The 17262-nt window shown below is 44.3% G+C and overlaps 1 protein-coding gene across 1 annotated transcript in view; it reads right to left on the bottom strand.

Moving 5' to 3' along the window:
- Positions 1 to 16828, bottom strand: part of LOC122616637 (connectin) — a 39675-nt gene extending 22847 nt beyond the window's left edge. Inside the window, exons 1-2 of the mRNA XM_043792169.1 lie at positions 16791 to 16828; positions 3893 to 3970 (exon numbers count right to left, since the gene is read on the bottom strand). The gene's annotated coding sequence lies outside the window, so the exon portion shown is untranslated. The remainder of the gene's footprint in view (positions 1 to 3892; positions 3971 to 16790) is intronic.
- Positions 16829 to 17262: the final 434 nt, after the last annotated feature.

The raw sequence follows: 17262 nt of genomic DNA, 5'->3' as shown, positions 1-17262 counted from the left end.
ATCTCGGAACGTAAGCAAACACCAGCAGCAGCAAACCTTGACGACAAACAATTACCAGGAAAATTATTCCCCCAGGGAAAATGGCAGTAACAGCAGAAGCAGCAGCAGCAGCAGCAACTAGCAGCAGGACTACAACTATAATATAGTTGGCAGCAGAAACAGCTGGGATAATGGGACTGCAGCCAAATTAAAGACAAAAACTTTAACGGGGATAATCACGACAGCAGCAACATCAAGCAGCAACATCCAGCAGCAACATGCAGCAGCAGCATGGGCAGCAAAACAACAAGGGCGGGGCAATGTTGCCGTTGCAAGAGCAACATCAGCCAAATTGGGAAGCGTAACATGATCAAAATGTGGGGCAGCAGCAATATTTGGTCATCTGGTAACAAACAGTGACCAGAAGTTACTCTATACAACATAAGCAAGCCTAAAATTAATGGAGTAAAGTTAAATCAAGAAGTAGAGCAACCATAGCTGCCACATTAAGGAGAGTAGGGATACCGAGGCAACCTGCAACACTGGCCATATATGCAGCTGCAACACGAGCCACATCTTCGGGTGAAACAACAGCAGCAATACTAATTGCTCAGGTAAAAGTGTTAAGCATTAGACCAACTCAAGCAGCCGTAACAAGCATAGTTGCTCAGATGGCAACAGTACATACACCACGGTGCTACAACATTAAAACTTTCAGCAGAGCATTAAGCATGGGCAGCAGCGATAGTTGCAACACCAACGAAAGTGAGAGCAAGAGCGGCGGCAGCTTAAAGGAAAGTCAGTGCAGCAACTGCAATAATAACATGGCCAGCAACATTCAGGACAACAGCAACAGGAGCAGCAACTATGGACAGCCAGGATACGGGTTGCCTTAATGTTTCGCCCAGCGCAGTGTTGTTGTTGCGGGAAAATTGCAACAAGAAGCAATTTGTCTTGTTGTTTATAATTTCGATTAAACTTTCGAAGCGAATAACGCATATGTTTGTGTGTGTGTGAGACTCTGGAAGTCCTCGGCTGGGCTGAGTTTGAGTCGTGCTGGTGTGCGTGCAAACAATGGGCCGTGCAAAGGCGGCGAGTCCTTTGGCCGGGGGGAAAAGGCGTGTGAAAGTGTGACAGAAGTGTCGACAAGGAGCGAGGCAGCAACAGCAACAGCAACAGCAGCAGCAGAAACAGAAGCAGCAGCAGCGGCAGCAACATCAACCGCAGCAACAACAATGATGACGGCGACCCAGTGGGAAATTGGAGCAAAGCCGCAGCTAAGCTGACAGCCACGCAAGCAATTTCCCAGGGAAACCGGGCAAACACAACCACCGGGGCCAGATAATATTTTCCAGCAATGGAAATTCTTAGCTTTAAAAAGGCGGCTCTACCAAGAAACTCGACTCGTTATGGCCTTGTTTGCCGTATCGGGAAACTTACGACAAGCACACACATTCGTAAAGTATACAAACCAAGTCTAAGGTTGATCAAGACAAAAGCTCAGAGTCGGGATACTGCTGTGTGGAAATTGTTTTCAATTTTCGTTATTTGACAAATGGTGACACTTCCGCTGTGGCAGCCAGGACACCAGGACACCAGCATCATCGCAGGGCCAGGACTTTAACAATATGTGCACACCAAGCCACGTCTGCGTCTGTGTGTCATGAGGTTTTGTCAACAATAAGTTTTTATGCCGGAAGACTCGTAGTTGTTTATGGCAGTCCCCCATCAGATGCAGCATCCTCGGGCTCAGCCGCATCATCATCATCACCAGAATCATCAGAATCATCACAATCATCAGAATCATCGCCAGAATCAGCATTTCTCGCAGCGGGTTTGTGTGCACGGCGGAAAAAAGGTTACACATTACATATGCGCTTCATATAGACATATAAATTTGGCAACTTCACTCTTATGAAGAGTTAATCATAATGGGTGTATGGATTGTTGGTTACAGTTTAAACAGCGAAGTGTTCTTTACAACTCTTGAATCAACTTTATCTTGCCTCGCATTTATTTTGCGTCCGTGTAAGATTCCCCTTAAATAACGTGTCCTCTTCCTCTATCATGTGAATATAACTTTAAGCTGTGACATGAACGCAGCTCGGACGTGCCTGACTTTGAGTGAGTGACTCTGACTGACTGACTGGCGAGGTGGGATTGGTGGGATTGGTGGGGAATGGAGCCACTAAGGGTTAGTCGCTTTCCATTTAGCTGAGCTGCAAATAAAACGACAGCTACAAAAACTTGGTCAGTTGGACAAACTGCAGTTCCTGTCTTCGCTGCGATGTACATATCCTCTCTGACCCGTAAACTCCAGGACTCTCGTCTCATCTGACAAATGACGCAGTGGCAAAACGGCAGACGAAACACAGCCATCAATCAGTGGGCCAAGTTATGACGTCCGCACGTTTTATTCGCATTTTTATTAAGGCTCACAAATATCCGGATTTGTCCTTGGCTTGCGTCACTTGTCAGCGCCAGTTGGAGTCTGTTTCGATCAAATCTGGCGGACTTCTTTGGGGGGAGGGGCAGAAGGATCCTTGGCCATATATATTTATTGTCAGCCATGTCACACTTCATAAATATTTCATAAATTGCTTCGCATTTATTTTGACAGTCGCGCCAAAGTTTCGACTGCCATTTGTTAACCCTTTCACTTGCCGCTGTTACTACAAATATTTTTTTTTTGCTTTGTTTCTTGGCCCGCTTATTGTTATTTCGGTTATCATGCGAGGCAGTCATTGCCAGCTGTCACACATATTCACATATTGTCCTTGGGGAAAGGCACCTAAACGCCCCCCGCCCACCGCCCACCAATTCAATGTTCCCTATTGCCATATTGCCAAAAGGCAAAATCTGCAGACAGGACTCATTCTCGCACTTTTGACTGCTTTTAACTTGGGTTCCATTTCCCAAAAAACTGCTCCTCGACTTGGTCTTGTACGTTTTTTAGCTTTTAGCATACCTGTCAGCAGAATAAAATGGAAACTAGTTGCCAGTGCAAACTTTCGTCTTCGCCTTTTTGTTGACACATATTTCTGGGCAAAGAGCTGGCTATGCCACTATGCATATGCCTGCCACGCCCCCTGCGGCATTCAGACAGACAACGCCCCACTGCACTTGAGCTGGCTGGCACATTACTTTGGCCGTCACTCCACCGATTTTTTTGGTCCTGATTCCTGATTCTTGGTGGCCTCCTTTTCGGCTGTACTTTAAGTTTCCCTCAGCTCTCGCAGGACTTTCGAGAGTCCTGGCAAACTGCTTAACGCCCAAATTGGCAGCACCTGGCCAAAAGTGTTGGCTGACTGTCCTGCCAGATAAGTAGTCGTCCGAGGCTTTTGCCTTCGCTTTCTTTTTTTTTTTGTTCCTTTCCTTACAGGATTTTCTTCCCTTTTTTTGCGAGCTGAGTGTTTTGACTTTCAACGAGGAGCGAAATTATTTTCGCTGTTGCAAGTTTGTTGCAACTTTTCCCTGACGCAAAGTGAAAATTTGTCATGCTCGTTGAGCTTCTTGAGTTCCCCTCCTCCGTGATTATATAATAAATTCCTTCAGCCAGGCAAAAATGCTCCGCAAAGACAAACACAAACACAGGCACAAACAAACATAAATACAGACTTAGCGCAGACAGACTCGTCTGAGAAAACTTTTAACTCACTTGCCAAATATTTTAGCAATTTTTGAATAAAACATTTTCAAGATTCCGGCCATCTCCAGCCCGTTGACAACACCCGTTTATCGCCCTGTCATGTACACAAAACCCCCGTTTATCCACCTGTTTCAGCGCTTTAAAAGCGAGTTTCATAGGGGCCTCTACTTAATTAGTTCGAATTCCTGACGCTGGAGAATTCCTATCACTCGCATATATGTATGTACTGTGTATTTTTTTCAGCCCCTCAGGACATGTTCTTACCTTTCGATTGAGTCCTGGAAAAGGCCAAGTCACGTACTCTAGTACACAGTACTCAATCTGCTGACTAATGCAATGTATCTGCAAATATATAGGGAGAGGGAAAACAAATTAGTTTGATATTACTTATTATTATAATGTCATGTTTCGGTCTCGTTACAGACATGTTTTTCAGCCACAAAATTATAGCGTTGCTGGAATTGGTACATACTTTATTCATAAGCCCCTGGGAGGGCCTCAAATGCTAATGGAAATTGCGTATTAAATAAATAACAGGGAGAATATTATATGAATCGAAAAATAAACTACATTATCTAATCACAATCCGAAATGAGCTAAGCAATTTATGGATTGTTCAAACTTGTCCGCGTGGAAATGTATGCGATCATACTAATTAAACTCGTTATGGTGAATATTTCTGAATCATAACAAAACATTGCATGTTTTCCGTTCGGAAAATGTTATTTTTAGTTCAAATTTCGTTAAATTAGTTGCATTCAAAAGGATCCGGACTCCACCTTTTCAACGTAATCCATTGTGTTCTATGGAACCTCGGCCTTATACAACTTCATAGGCTTCGAAGATCAAAGGCTTGGCCCAGCCAAATCTAATTGCGTTAATTTTCCAGTAATTGTGGTCTGGCCTAAGTTCACTTCCAGCCAGGACATGCGATAAGGTAAACAGCAGAAAACGGCCAGGAACAAAGGGAAAAACTATTAACACGAAGGGGGACACTGTGGGTGAGGTCCTGGCCGCAGGACGAAATGGTGGCGATGGCGGAGGTGGTGCACATGTGTGAGGAGAATGCGTGGATTGTGCACGGGGTCAGGGGTTCACGGCTCGTGGGCGTGGACGTGAACGTGGACGGCGCGTTATTCAAATAGTTTCGGTCGCCAGGCGCTATTAAGACGATAACGACGATGACGACAGCCCGAGGCAATTCCCCATCGGGGGCGGCACCACGCCCACATGTGTGTGCTGTGTGTATGAAAATGGAAACGGAATAATTGCATTGGCTACGCCTAAAGAAGAGGCAAAAAACCGGCTCTGGAACTTGCCCCCCAGAACTTTCCCGCTTTTCCACCCGTTGTTGTTCACTGCAGTCATAATCGCCTTCACTGTTCGTTGACCATTTGTGTTTTTTTTTTCTTTTTTTTGGTTGTTTCTCGTATTTTTTACTCATTGCCGCGTAATTATGCCCGCATTTCTGGTGCCCCGTACACTTTTTGTGTTATTTGAATATTTAATAAGATTTATGCCATTCATGCCACCGATGCCCTGCGATGATTAAGCATTGAATAATTGCTGACGGAGGCGAAATCCACGAGAATGGTGGCAAGGTGGCGGGGGAAGTGCTTTTGTGGCAAACCGAACAATTGTCTGGGCTGCGAGGAGTGGGCGGAATATCGGGGCATCTAAATTTGATTGTCGGTGGAATGTCAAACAAGTTCAAACGGCGGCTGCCACTGGCAACAGACCGAAGCCAAATGAAACCCCAGAAAGGAGTTGTTCAAACGGCGGGAAAAATCAGGAAAATGCCATGCCCCCTCACGGGTGAAAACATATGGAAAATTGGATTCAATGACATTGATTGTTCAATTGGGCGAGCTTATCGGGCGAGGTGAGCGAGGTGCACAAACATGTTTAGGCGGTAATGCGATACAGAAACAGGGAAACGATCCAATTTGCTTAGATCATTAGATTCCCAAAAGGGTTCGAGTTTATATGGCCAAAGTTTCCGTAGTTATTACCAGTACTTTCTATATAACAAAAAGAGCACTTAAAGCGACGTCGTTTGCTTTAGAAATATATAATCTTAAACTTATAGTGGAATATAGTACTTAGCGTGTGAGTTCCCTTAACTTTTTTAAGGCTATAAAGTCTCCAGTGAGTTTTAAATTTAACCTAAATTAACCCCCTTTTCCAGCTAGTTTGATACTAACTAGAACAAGAACCTCCTCCTGATTTGATTAAAATCAATTTACCAAATCGTTGCTTCACTTAAATTACGCCAAGCATTTTATTTACCCACATGCCAGTTGAACAATTTGCATGTGGATAATCTTGGAGTTGGAGTTGGAGTCTGTGTCGGAAATTGCTGCATCGTTTCCATTTCATGTGTGAGGCAATAAAAATTTAATATAATTACGCACAATTTCCAGTTGAAGTTTATGGCAGAGACATGCCAAAAGGATGGGTGGGGTTTTTCTCTTCTCTCCTTTTTTTTCGGGGGAAAACGTGAGCGGGAAAATCACATTCGCAGGACTCGACGTGACTTTTGACAGTGGCAGTGGGAAGGTCCTGATGGTCCTGGCAGCTCGCTTGCTAGGGACTTTATGAGCCGCCGCCTCGCCAAGACAAACATAAACACTTGTGCTTCAAAGGGAGTGGTGTGGGAGGCGTGGCACGGGGTCAGGGGTCAGGAGGCGTGGCAGGACTGCAGCTGATTTCATAAAGTGTAACAAGCCAAAGCTTTGAGCTCAACTGCTGCGACAAATAAGCGACAGCAGAGCCCCAAGCTTCCCGCTGGAGAAAAGTTTCCGAGTACCAAAGGATATACATACGTGCGTGTGTGTGTGAGTGTGTGTGCTGTGGCAGCCTCCGTGCCAACACACGCACAGGCCGCACACACACACACACACAGTGGCACAAACAGGACACGAAGGAGACACCGCTGCGAGTGCCTGCGAGTTAAATATTTGCCTCGCTTGTTTACATCCAAGACCCCAAAAGCAAAGTTGCCACACGACTCCCGATCCTGCCCCTCCTTGTTGTGCCCCCCCTCCTCGAAGTCCTCGAGTGCTCAGTTGCCCTTGGCAAGTTGTTATTTCTTAATATTGAGAGCTGCGAATGATAGGCGGCATGATAGGGAGTTGAAAGTAGGGAAAACAGCAGGAGAAATTTCTCACCGCCTAAAACATCAATTTTCATGAATAAATTATGCTGATTTCGTTGCATTAAAAAGTTGGTAACGTTTTGAGAGCAGATAAATAGTCATTGGTATTATTGCACCTTGAATATTTTCACAAGAAAATCAAGAAACCGTAAGTTGTGTGGAAACTCCCCCTCTATCATGCTTTTCTCCACCCACAACAAAAAAAACGGCACCCACTCCTGCTAATGTAATTGGGTAATAAAACTGCTTGGTCGAGTGTTGGGAAGCACCTGTACCGCTGGCGCTGCCAACGCCGTTACCAACTATGTGTATAAACATTAGTGACAAAAATTAATTAGGCTGACACAACTGCGAAAACGCTGGCAACAGGACGAATAACACATTCAACATTTCTGGCCACGCTCGCGTTCGATGTGGCCATGGCCATGCTAAATGGTCATAATCAACTTCCGTTATGTCCGCACCCACTGCCACGCCCCCGCCCCCCGCGGCTGGAAAGCGGCCACGCCTCCCCCGCCCACGTAGCCAGGGAAAATGTGCTCATTTACAACAAATAAACAGGGATATAAAAACCATGAAACTGATTTTTCACGCCATTTTCATTTACATTTTTGCGGTTATTTTTTGGGCCATTCTCGCGCCTGTTTGCTCTGCCTTGCCTTGACGCCGGCAGCGCTGCAACTGCGCAGCGGCAGCGAACGCATGTGTAATTAAAATATAATAATTTCCCCGAATACCGCAACAAGCAAATAAACAAACAAAGGAACGAAGCCAAACGCAAGCAAGGGCACAAGGCGGCGAAAGCGAAAACAAAAGAAACCGGGACACACACAAAAACAGCTGCTTTTCTAAAAGCCGAATATTCTTATACCCTACATGGGGTGTGTGATCAAAAATAAACATTTTTCTAAGTATTTTCTTTGAGACGTAAACTTTCAAAACATACAAATTATTTAGCGAAGGAGGGGTCAATCTTAGAGATGTCTACTGCATCTAATCTAAACTATCTAAAGTATTGCCTTGTATTTATAAAAATTTTGTATTACTTTTGATATGAAATAAACAATAGTTTGAATATTATAACATTGTTAATATAGCTTTTATCTAAAATATCCTTTAAAAGCCTGTTAAACTTTCCCAAAATATAGAAATACTCTACGCCAGAGTATGACAACTGTAGACACAGTATTTATGACGAAAGTTTCGAGTGGGTCGGGCGGTGGAAAGTGGGGCCAGATTGTCTCTCTCGGCGGAATGGGTGGTGAAAGCAGGTGGTGTGGGTGCTGAAAGCAGGTGGTTTGGGTGGTTTGGGTGGTGTGGGTGAAGGACGGGGCCAGCTGCCAATGATTATGATGATGGCAATCCTGCACGCACAGAAAAACCTGCACAGGTGAGCTCCAAGCTCCAAGCGCCACGTTCGCAGCGAATCCTGCGTCCTTCACCTTTTGCCGTGAATCATTCGCCCATCCCCATTAGGATTTCGCATTTCCACTTGTTTTGTGCACATTTGTTACGCTCAATAAATGAAAATGCTCATATAAATATTTCATATTTCTTTTCGCTGCCTGCCAAGGCACTTCAGCATGTGCCACGCCCACGCAAAACAGTTTCCGCCCATTAAATTGACATACGCGCATTCGTATTCATTTCCCTTTTCCCGTTTTCTTTTTTTATTTTGTTGCCTGCCTTCGATGGCGATTTCCTGCACCCCTCGGCATTTCTTCAGTTCACATTTATTGCTCCGCCTGTTTGCACAAGTTTTGTAATATTTTCGGTTTATGTTTACAGTTGGCAAACGCATTAAAATCACAGATTTACATTTTTCTCCTTCGTTTTCCGGCTTGAATAATTTAGTGTCGTCGTTGTTGCTGTTTCTGTTGTTGTTGTCGATGTCGCATTATTGAATTTGCATGAGGGTGGAAGGTCCTGTGAGCTTATTGTTTCAAATGTTTTCTCGGGGACACTTGAGAATGCAAGCTGTTGATAGCACACACACACACACTCAAGAAGGGGGCGTTGAATGTGGGTGGCTATCCTGTATCCTGAGTCCTGTATCCTGACGGCTTAGCATTGGCGGCATTGCCAAGTTGAGCATGGAAATTATTTTTTAATAAACACGACAGCAAACACAGAGACAGAGGGAACAACCGCTCATCCCGTAGATCCCATTACACAATACCCGTTTGCCATCCATTTGCCACCCATTTCCCAGCCACATTTTCCAACCCAGCCACCCACGGCTGCCGTTGCGTGTCCTGTACCTTTGGCCAAAGTGGCAACAGCGTCGAGGGCAAAATAAATAAACCCACTTTAATATGCGCTCGTTATATTATTTTCTTTTCATTTTCTTGATTTTCATTTTTTTTTTCACTCGCCGTTTTCGTCTCTTCCTGCAGATTCACCCTGTTTTTCTTTCATTTTTGTTGCCTTCGTTTTTCATGTTTTGTTTGCTGCATAAAGGCTAAGAGGGGGAAAGGGCTTCACTTGTTTGAAGTGCCACGCTCTATTTAAAGGCAAATTGTCTGTAGTCCTTTTTACAAATATTGCGAATTTTTTGCCGCACTCTTCCGCCTCGCTGAGCCACGCCCCCCACGCCCCCTTTCTCAGCCCGTCGACCGCCCACGTTTTCTCGCTCAAGCTCTTTGCATATTTTTCCGCTGCTTTCTGCTGCAGCCGTCCGAAAGTTGTTGTTGCGGACGGCTGATCCTCTGCGGAAAATCCCCCGAATCCTTGGACTTATCCTCATCCACTCCGCTTGTCCGGCGAAAAGACAAACTCGATGAAAAGTAGAGCTCGAGTCTAGACAACGAGCAATGGAATTGCAATTGCAGGGGGCAAGCAGTCAAATAGCCGTCTAAAAATGCATCCAACTTTTCGCTCAGCTCGAGTGGGCAATTCCGGGGGCGGGGTCGCAGGTGGGCGTGGCCAGGACATCATGTTAAATAAGCATTTTGAACCCCTGCTTAGTCCACTGACCTGAACAATCGACATTTGTGTACTTTATTGCATTAGCAGCGAGATACATATTCATAGAAAACAGCGGGGGGTGGAAAGCATTCGGGAAAACCTATTTAGATAATTAAATTGCAAATACCTTAGTGCGCAATGTAACGTCCTTTAAACTAAACTGTGTACAAATAAATAAATGGAATTTATATTTTATAACAATTAATAGTTAACCATTAAATAATGGCTATTTTTTTGCTAGCCACATAACTCTTAACCGCTTTTGTTACATAAGCCAACTTGATAGCCTCGCCCCATTTTGCCTGCTTTGTTTGCCCACCTTTTGGCACTTTAAACCGATAGTTTCCATCATCGTGGGGCTTATCCCCACTCACCGCCTGAAATCGTTCCAGTCCGGGAAATCCCCGCATTAGTTCAGTGCCCTTTTCTCCTCCCGGGGGGGGAGATACGCATATACCATATATAAATTCGTATCCTGGTTATCCTGTGCTCTGTAAACATGTACGCATAACCAGCTGAGGTGCCTAGTTTCAATTACACACGCACTTGGCGAATGCCAACGGAAGGTGGGTGGCATTTGCAGGGGGGGTGGTCTACGGGGAGTGGCACGGTGGGTGGTAGGTGGTGGGTGGCAGGAGGTAAAAGTTCCACATTCCCTCTTTGCAATTGTTGCGCCTTTTATTTTTTTGCTTTCTGCTGTGCTGCTTATGTTTGTTGTTGCTGTTAGGACCGTCGTCATCGTTTCGTGTCATTGCCTTTGTTTGCTTTTTGCAGGACCCTCTCCCTTTCTTTCTCTCTCCCTCTCCCCCTCTCTCCCTCCTTCGGCAGGATATGCGCCTCGCTTTCGCCGGGACCTCTTGTGTTTATTTTCTTTTTATATATTTTGTGCGTGGCGCGCGATACGCACAAGGGCGGGAAAAGTGGAAAGCGCGCGGAAAGCGAGGCGCAAAGGACACGCATGTACCGCTCTAACCCGCTCCCCCTCCCCCTTCCCCTTCCCCATCACCCATCCGCCGCTCGTTAAAGGTAAAAATTTATTGTATCTTATTATTATTTTTTTATTGACAATACGTGACGCGTACAGCAGAATAAAAAACAAAAAAACAACAAAAAAACACACACACAAGTAAAATAAAAACACAGCATAAAAAAGGACACAGATCCTTGGCGGCATAAAAAGATTTCGTCCAATCGATTCGCTTTCGCCTTTCGCTCTTTTGTTGTTTTATAATTTTCGATTGTTTTGCTTTGGTGCCTTGTGCCTGTGCTTGTGATTGTGCAATCCATTTTCCCGCCCATCCTTACGTATCCTTTTCATGCCGCACTCGCTGCTCTCACGCTCGCCAATCCGCTGACATTGCGCTTTTGTCGCTTCCTGGCTGGCTGGCTGGCGAACTAAAAACACCAACTAAATCCAGGACACGCGTGCGTTGTCCCTTTGGCCTTTTGTTTTTTTTAGTTTCACTTTTTTAGTGCCAGAATGCCGGCTAGAATGCCATTAAAAGCGGCTTAGCGCAATCCTTCATCCTTCGTCCTTCCGGCGTGGGGCTTTCGGCGTTAATCATTGTTTACCCGCCAGACGGCAGCAATGGGGAAAATGCGACCCGCAAATCGAAGTTTACGGCCGAGCAATTAAGTTAATCAAATCCGCACAATGAAACGAAAATCAAGACATTATCCTGGACAGACAAACGGGAAAACTTTCACCATGGCCACCGCCACCCCTTTTTTGAAGTCCTTAAAGAGCAGAAACAATTTGCAGCTACCTTTGTTGTACTCACTCACACTCACACTCATACTCACACACATACACATTCACTCGCACACGCACACGCATAGAGAGGTCCTTTCGCAGAACGTTTTATCTACGGCAGGCGAGGAAAAAGTTTTTCCTCATTTCCCCGGCTCTGCCGCAAAACCTCTCAACCGTTTCGCTCGGGGCCAAGTTTTTCGTTTGCTTCAATTAATTTTCATTTGTTTACTAATCTAACAAATTAAACTAACGGTTAGGGAGCCATCTCTCTGTCTCTTTCCCGCTCAGTTTGGCAAAGGTTTTCCCGCCCGGAACCGTTTTTGCATGTCTGTGGGCCCTGCGAGCAGCGGAAATTGAAAGGATTTTCGGGCCCCCCGGCAAAGAAGTGGGTATGACAACCTCCTACGAAATCAGTGGGTTTGCTTGCGGTGAAGGTGGGGGAAGCATTGGGGCCGTGGAAATGGAAAACCGTTGCCTTGACACTGCCAATTGAAAGTTTAATCATCATGATCTCTCAATTGGGCGGCGCACTGGTGGCAAAATATCTTAGGTATCTTGGGTATCTCTGCGGACTGAGGTGGAAACTGTGGGCTATTCATTAAAATTGTGCGAATGCTTTTGGGTTTCAGGTAACACTATTTGCTGAACTACTCTGTAATTTGAAACAAAAATAGAGTAGCATTTGCATTAAAAATCAAATACTAGATGCCATGAAACTTCAAGTATTCGCAGACTTGCTTTAATCAATGAAAAATATCCATTCATATTTTCAAGCCATCTGGGAATGCCAGCTTGGGGTTTTTTCCTCATCTAAACCTACTTTCTCCCACGCCCTTGGTTAACAAGTTGAATCATCAGATTTCTTATCAATTTCTATTGCCATTTTCCATCCTGACCCGTGCCCCAAATGTCGTGTCCCTTCCACATTATCCCGCATTCTCCTATTTTCCTTTCCTTGCCCATAATTTCCCTTTGCTATTTTTACTTTTCCTTTCGCTGCCCGAGCGGAACTGATTTTGGTGTGTATTTTATGCTAATTAATTTTTCACAGAAAAAATTGCAAAATTGGGGAAATTCGGCTTGGATCGAAACTGGTAATGGGTGAAAGCCCTTATGAAAGGAATGTGATAGTATTAAAGTTTGAAACAACGCTTTAATATTCGAGTTAAGCCCTTTTCTACTCATAAAATACGTAAATATTTCCGGATAACATCTAAAAGCTTGTGAAACCAAGTGCCAACTACAGTTCCATTTGATGTATATCTTATTCAAGCTGACACCTCACCTGATTTTTCGCCGCGAGCCAACCCAACTCCAAAAGGAAATCCATGATAAATGCCCAAATAATTGCCCGTTCAGGCTAAGCGTGATTAGGATCTTGGACTTCAACTTTTTCGACCAGGAAAAGCGAAAAGCCCGCGAAAGAAATGGGCAAACTTCTGTACATTTCATTTTGGCCTCCAAGTCGCGTCAAATGTCGCGCCGAAAATTATACCTTTCTCGCCCAGGGAACTAGGAATCAGGAACCAGGGAAGGCACCTAAAAAATGGCCAAATAGCCATGCAGAGTACCATATTTTCCAACATCCCTCGTTGCTTTTGTTGTTTTTGTTCTTGCTGTGGTGGCGAGGCATTTTTCCGGCTTTTCTTTGGTGCTGACGTTGATGTTGATGTTGCTGGCTGTTTGGTGTTTCTTCTGTTGTTGTGCATGCAGCCACGCCCACTGAATGCCTTTTCACTGCCGCCGAGCTCCAACCATTTTCCCCCCATTTTCCCCCCATTTTCCTGCCCCCTTTTATGTATTCAGTCTCAGTGCGCTCACTTGACTTTAATTCTTTTTTCACACGCCCACTTCGCGTAGCAGGGAGAAGAGGGCTGGGAAAACTGCGGGGGAGGGAATGGCAAGTGCAATTTCCTAACGGCTCTTAAGCTGCACAACAACGAGAACAAAACTATATGAGCGGGGACAAAGGGGGTAGAGCGGCGAAAAACCACTGAAACATGGCCGGGCTTTGCATTCAGATGAGCATGTCAGCCGAAAGGTGCGTCCCGTCGTATTTCCCCCTTAACATGGAGTTGTAATTGCTGAACATGCCACACATTTCTACAATTTTATGTAGATTTAATAGCTTCCTGTCGCTGCCAGGCAACTGGCACTGGATCCGAATCCTTTTGGCCTCTCTCGCATTTCATTTGCTTGCGTGACATTTCATTTGAGTCGCTTCGAATCGCACCGAGATTCGCAGGATATGCGGGATATGTGCCGCAAATTGCTCGGGATCGGTCACTCCCAACTCGGCGATTTAATTGATTTAAAAACAAAGTTGGCCCGGGGAACACGTGTCGGGGAATGTTGCGGCCAGTCGCGTGGAAAAGTTGGAAAAGCGCCTGGCCGCAAAAGGAAAAGCCTTTCGCGAGCCGAAAACCAACAACTTCCGACACTTGACTTGACATGTTAATTGGCTCGCGGGTGAGCCATCATCGCAAAAACGGTTTCAGGTCATGAAAAGTGTAGCATAATTCGAGTAACAAGTAAGAGTATGAGTATAAACAGGCTTTAAATAATTCCGTGGAAAGCGATAAAGTTGTGAAAGGAATTTCTCTTTTCCTAACGACTTTTTCACAAATAATCCCTAATGTGAATCAGAATCAATGCAATTTATATTTTTCGCCATTTCCTCGAGCGCTTTCTACACACTTCTTAATTGCGCAACTTTTCCGGGCTTTTCCTTGCTGTCGAAACAGCTTTCACACGGAGTTAACTGTGCTGCCAGAATGCTCTGCGCAAAATATGCTCAAACATCTCATTTGGCATTTCCTTTGAACATCCCTAGCTGCTGGCTGCTGTCTGCTGTCTGCTGGCTCATACATCAAATATGAATTCGTTTGGCATTCCAAGCCATTTCGTGCTGCATCCAGTGCTGCTGCTATTAAGTATCTGCCAGATACTTGGCTGCACATTTTGCATCTTGCTTGTAATTGTATGCAGTTGCAGTGCTGCAAGTGCTGCAAGTGCCGCATATGAAATTGCCTCCCCCAGTTTTTCCTTCCCTCTTCTAAGCAGTTGATGATGGAGTGCTCGAGTGGAGAGTGGAGAGTGGAAAGCGGAGAGTGGAAAGTGGAGCGTTCGCAGAAGTAGTTTGCCAAGAATTGTCGCGGATTGCTGATGAGGCTGAATGCGGGATTCGGAATTCTGGGTGGGATGGGAAAGGATGGGATGCGATGGGTGGACATTTGGTTGCCCAGAAATTGACGGTTGTGGCTGCAATTTTATATATTTCCCGCTTTTCTGCGGTCCTTCATCTCCATCTCCATCGCCCTTTCCCTGTCAGCTTTCGCTTTTCGAGCAGAAAGCCAAAGCAACCCAACAAGCCAGCAATCCAGCAATCCGCAAACTACAAACTACGAACTGCAAAATGCGAACTGCAGCCGCATCCGTATCCGCATCTGTGCAACTGTGCAACTGGGTATTTGTATCTGTATCTCGGCTTTGGCTCGGTGCGTTTGTTTATGGTTTTTTTTGTGCTCGGCTTAACTCCCCCCCTCAGATTGTTTGTCTTTTGCGGTTGTGAATGCATTTTTCAAACAAATTGCAAATCATTGCCTAACAATAGTTACCGCTCCCTAGTTTTGCTGTGATTTTAGCCCACTTCGCTTTATCTCTTTCGTTCTGCTCTCTGTGCCAACAAATGCGGGAAAAATAATAGTGCTTGTATGTTGAAAAATTAAATACCTTATTTATCTATAAATAATAGTTATAAACACCTAATTAGTAAATACAAGCACTTTTTGTGTGTCGAAAGCCATGGATGGCAGTAGTTAAAACCTAAAACTTAAATACTTTAAAGAATTGAAAATAGTGAAACTGAGACTCAAAACATTTAAAGAGTGCTATTTTTTTGCCCTCTTCTGTTAACCTCTCACTGCATATGTGTCCGTATTTCGGGCTGTGAATCTCCGACCACAATGACAGTGATTTAGTTTTTGGCTGCGAGTCTATTACACTAGGTTTTTGTGGGCTCAAAGAGACGGAACGGGCTACAAGCAGTCCAAGGTTAATGTTAAATCCAGCCACTTTTACTTCCCGCCATTTGTCAGTGGAAACGGAGTGGCCAAAAGGGGAGTTGCACAAACTTAAATTGCATTTAAAAATCCCGACTTGGAGACACTTTTTCGGGGATCTATTTACGTTTGCGATTTGTCAAATGGAATTTCCGGCGTTCTGCGTTTTTCTTCGCTATTCGCAAAGTTAATTTGCCGACATTTAGCCGAGAATAGGAAAAAATGAAGAACAACTTTGAAGGCAAGAGTGGAAAAGGACACCCTGGTTGCCCGAGAGCTGGAATTCATTTTATTGAATTAAATTCCGAGAAATGTCCCTGGGATTTGTTTGCCTTTGTTTGCTGCTGCTGTTGCTGCTGGTGCTGCCATTTGTTTGTTTGTTTGTTTGCTATTTGTTTGTCTGGCAAAAGTTTTCCAACAGCGAGGAATTCGCTGAGTTTGCTTAGCCCACTTAGCAGGGCAATATGTATAAATAAATACGCATAAGTATACATCATAGAAACATGATTTCTTTCGTTTTTATTTTTTATTGTGTGTTGTTTGCCTTCCCTGGCAGCTTCTTTCCCCGCTCCTCCGGGCGTTTGAGCGTCCATTGACCCACAAAAAAGTACTTCGAAAGTCGACACAAAAGCGGAGGAAAATGTCAAGTGGCTTGATCTAAAAACCTGCCATTACGAACTGTTGAGGCTTAAAGTTTCGAAGCGCCGAAATTCTAAGTCTTCTCTAAAATTACACTTTTTGGTGTGTTAAATTAGCTTTGTAAGCTTCCACTTTAAAAATATTTGTCGAAATAATTATAGGTGGCTGATAGCAAAATATTTATTATTTGACACCTAAAATAATGCACCTTAAATAGTTGCACTGAACTTTCCTTATAAAGCTTTTTTGAGTTAAGAAAATTAAAACAGAAATATCTATCGCATAAATTGGATTAACACATTTGTGTCACATTTTAGTTGATTTATTTGGTACTAGTAATAAATCAATTTTTTGTAAACTTGTCTTTGATTAATGCATTTCTTTTCCATTTTTTATTGTTCGAGGGTTTTCTTAATAATTTATTAAAAAAAAGACTGATTCTAACGAGCATTGAATTTGCTTTTTGCTGGTCCAACTTTTCACATTACTGCGCCAAAAAGTATGCTGCACAAATACGGATTTTCCTTCGTTTCATAGTCCCTCTTTTCCTTTCTATTTTATATGCACCAAAAAAGCGAAACTTACTTGACTGTTTTTCTGTGTTTTTTTTCTGTTTCTTTGGGAGATGAATGCTCCACTTTGCACGAGCACTGCAACACTGATATATCTTCTTTCTTGGCAGATACGATCGAGGCGTGTTTTGCACTTGTTCAAGTTGGGAAATGTGGAAAGCGGCGAAATTGTTGCAATTAAATTACGCTCAAGACTTGTTGCACTTTGGCACGCACACTCGTTTTGGGGGGGCCGAGAAAAACACACAAACACTTTGGTTGTTAGTCCTGGTGAAAAACGCGAGCGGTAAATCGCGAGGGGCGATTGCTGGTTTTCGATTTTTCACTGGGAGCGAGCAACACGTTGTTGACACAAAGACCGCCTAACGAAGACTAATGATTTTCACGCACACGCGACGACTGACAACGGTAAATGGAAACGGAGTGGAAACTGGAACAGCCTGCTAACGAGGCTGCTTTCTCTCATTTCTCCACCCCCTCGATTC

This window comes from Drosophila teissieri, chromosome 3L, assembly GCF_016746235.2.
Source record: "Drosophila teissieri strain GT53w chromosome 3L, Prin_Dtei_1.1, whole genome shotgun sequence".
Taxonomy (NCBI): Eukaryota; Metazoa; Arthropoda; class Insecta; order Diptera; family Drosophilidae; genus Drosophila; species Drosophila teissieri.
Note: the sequence above shows the minus strand (reverse complement) of the source record. Positions and strands in the feature narration are given on the sequence as shown.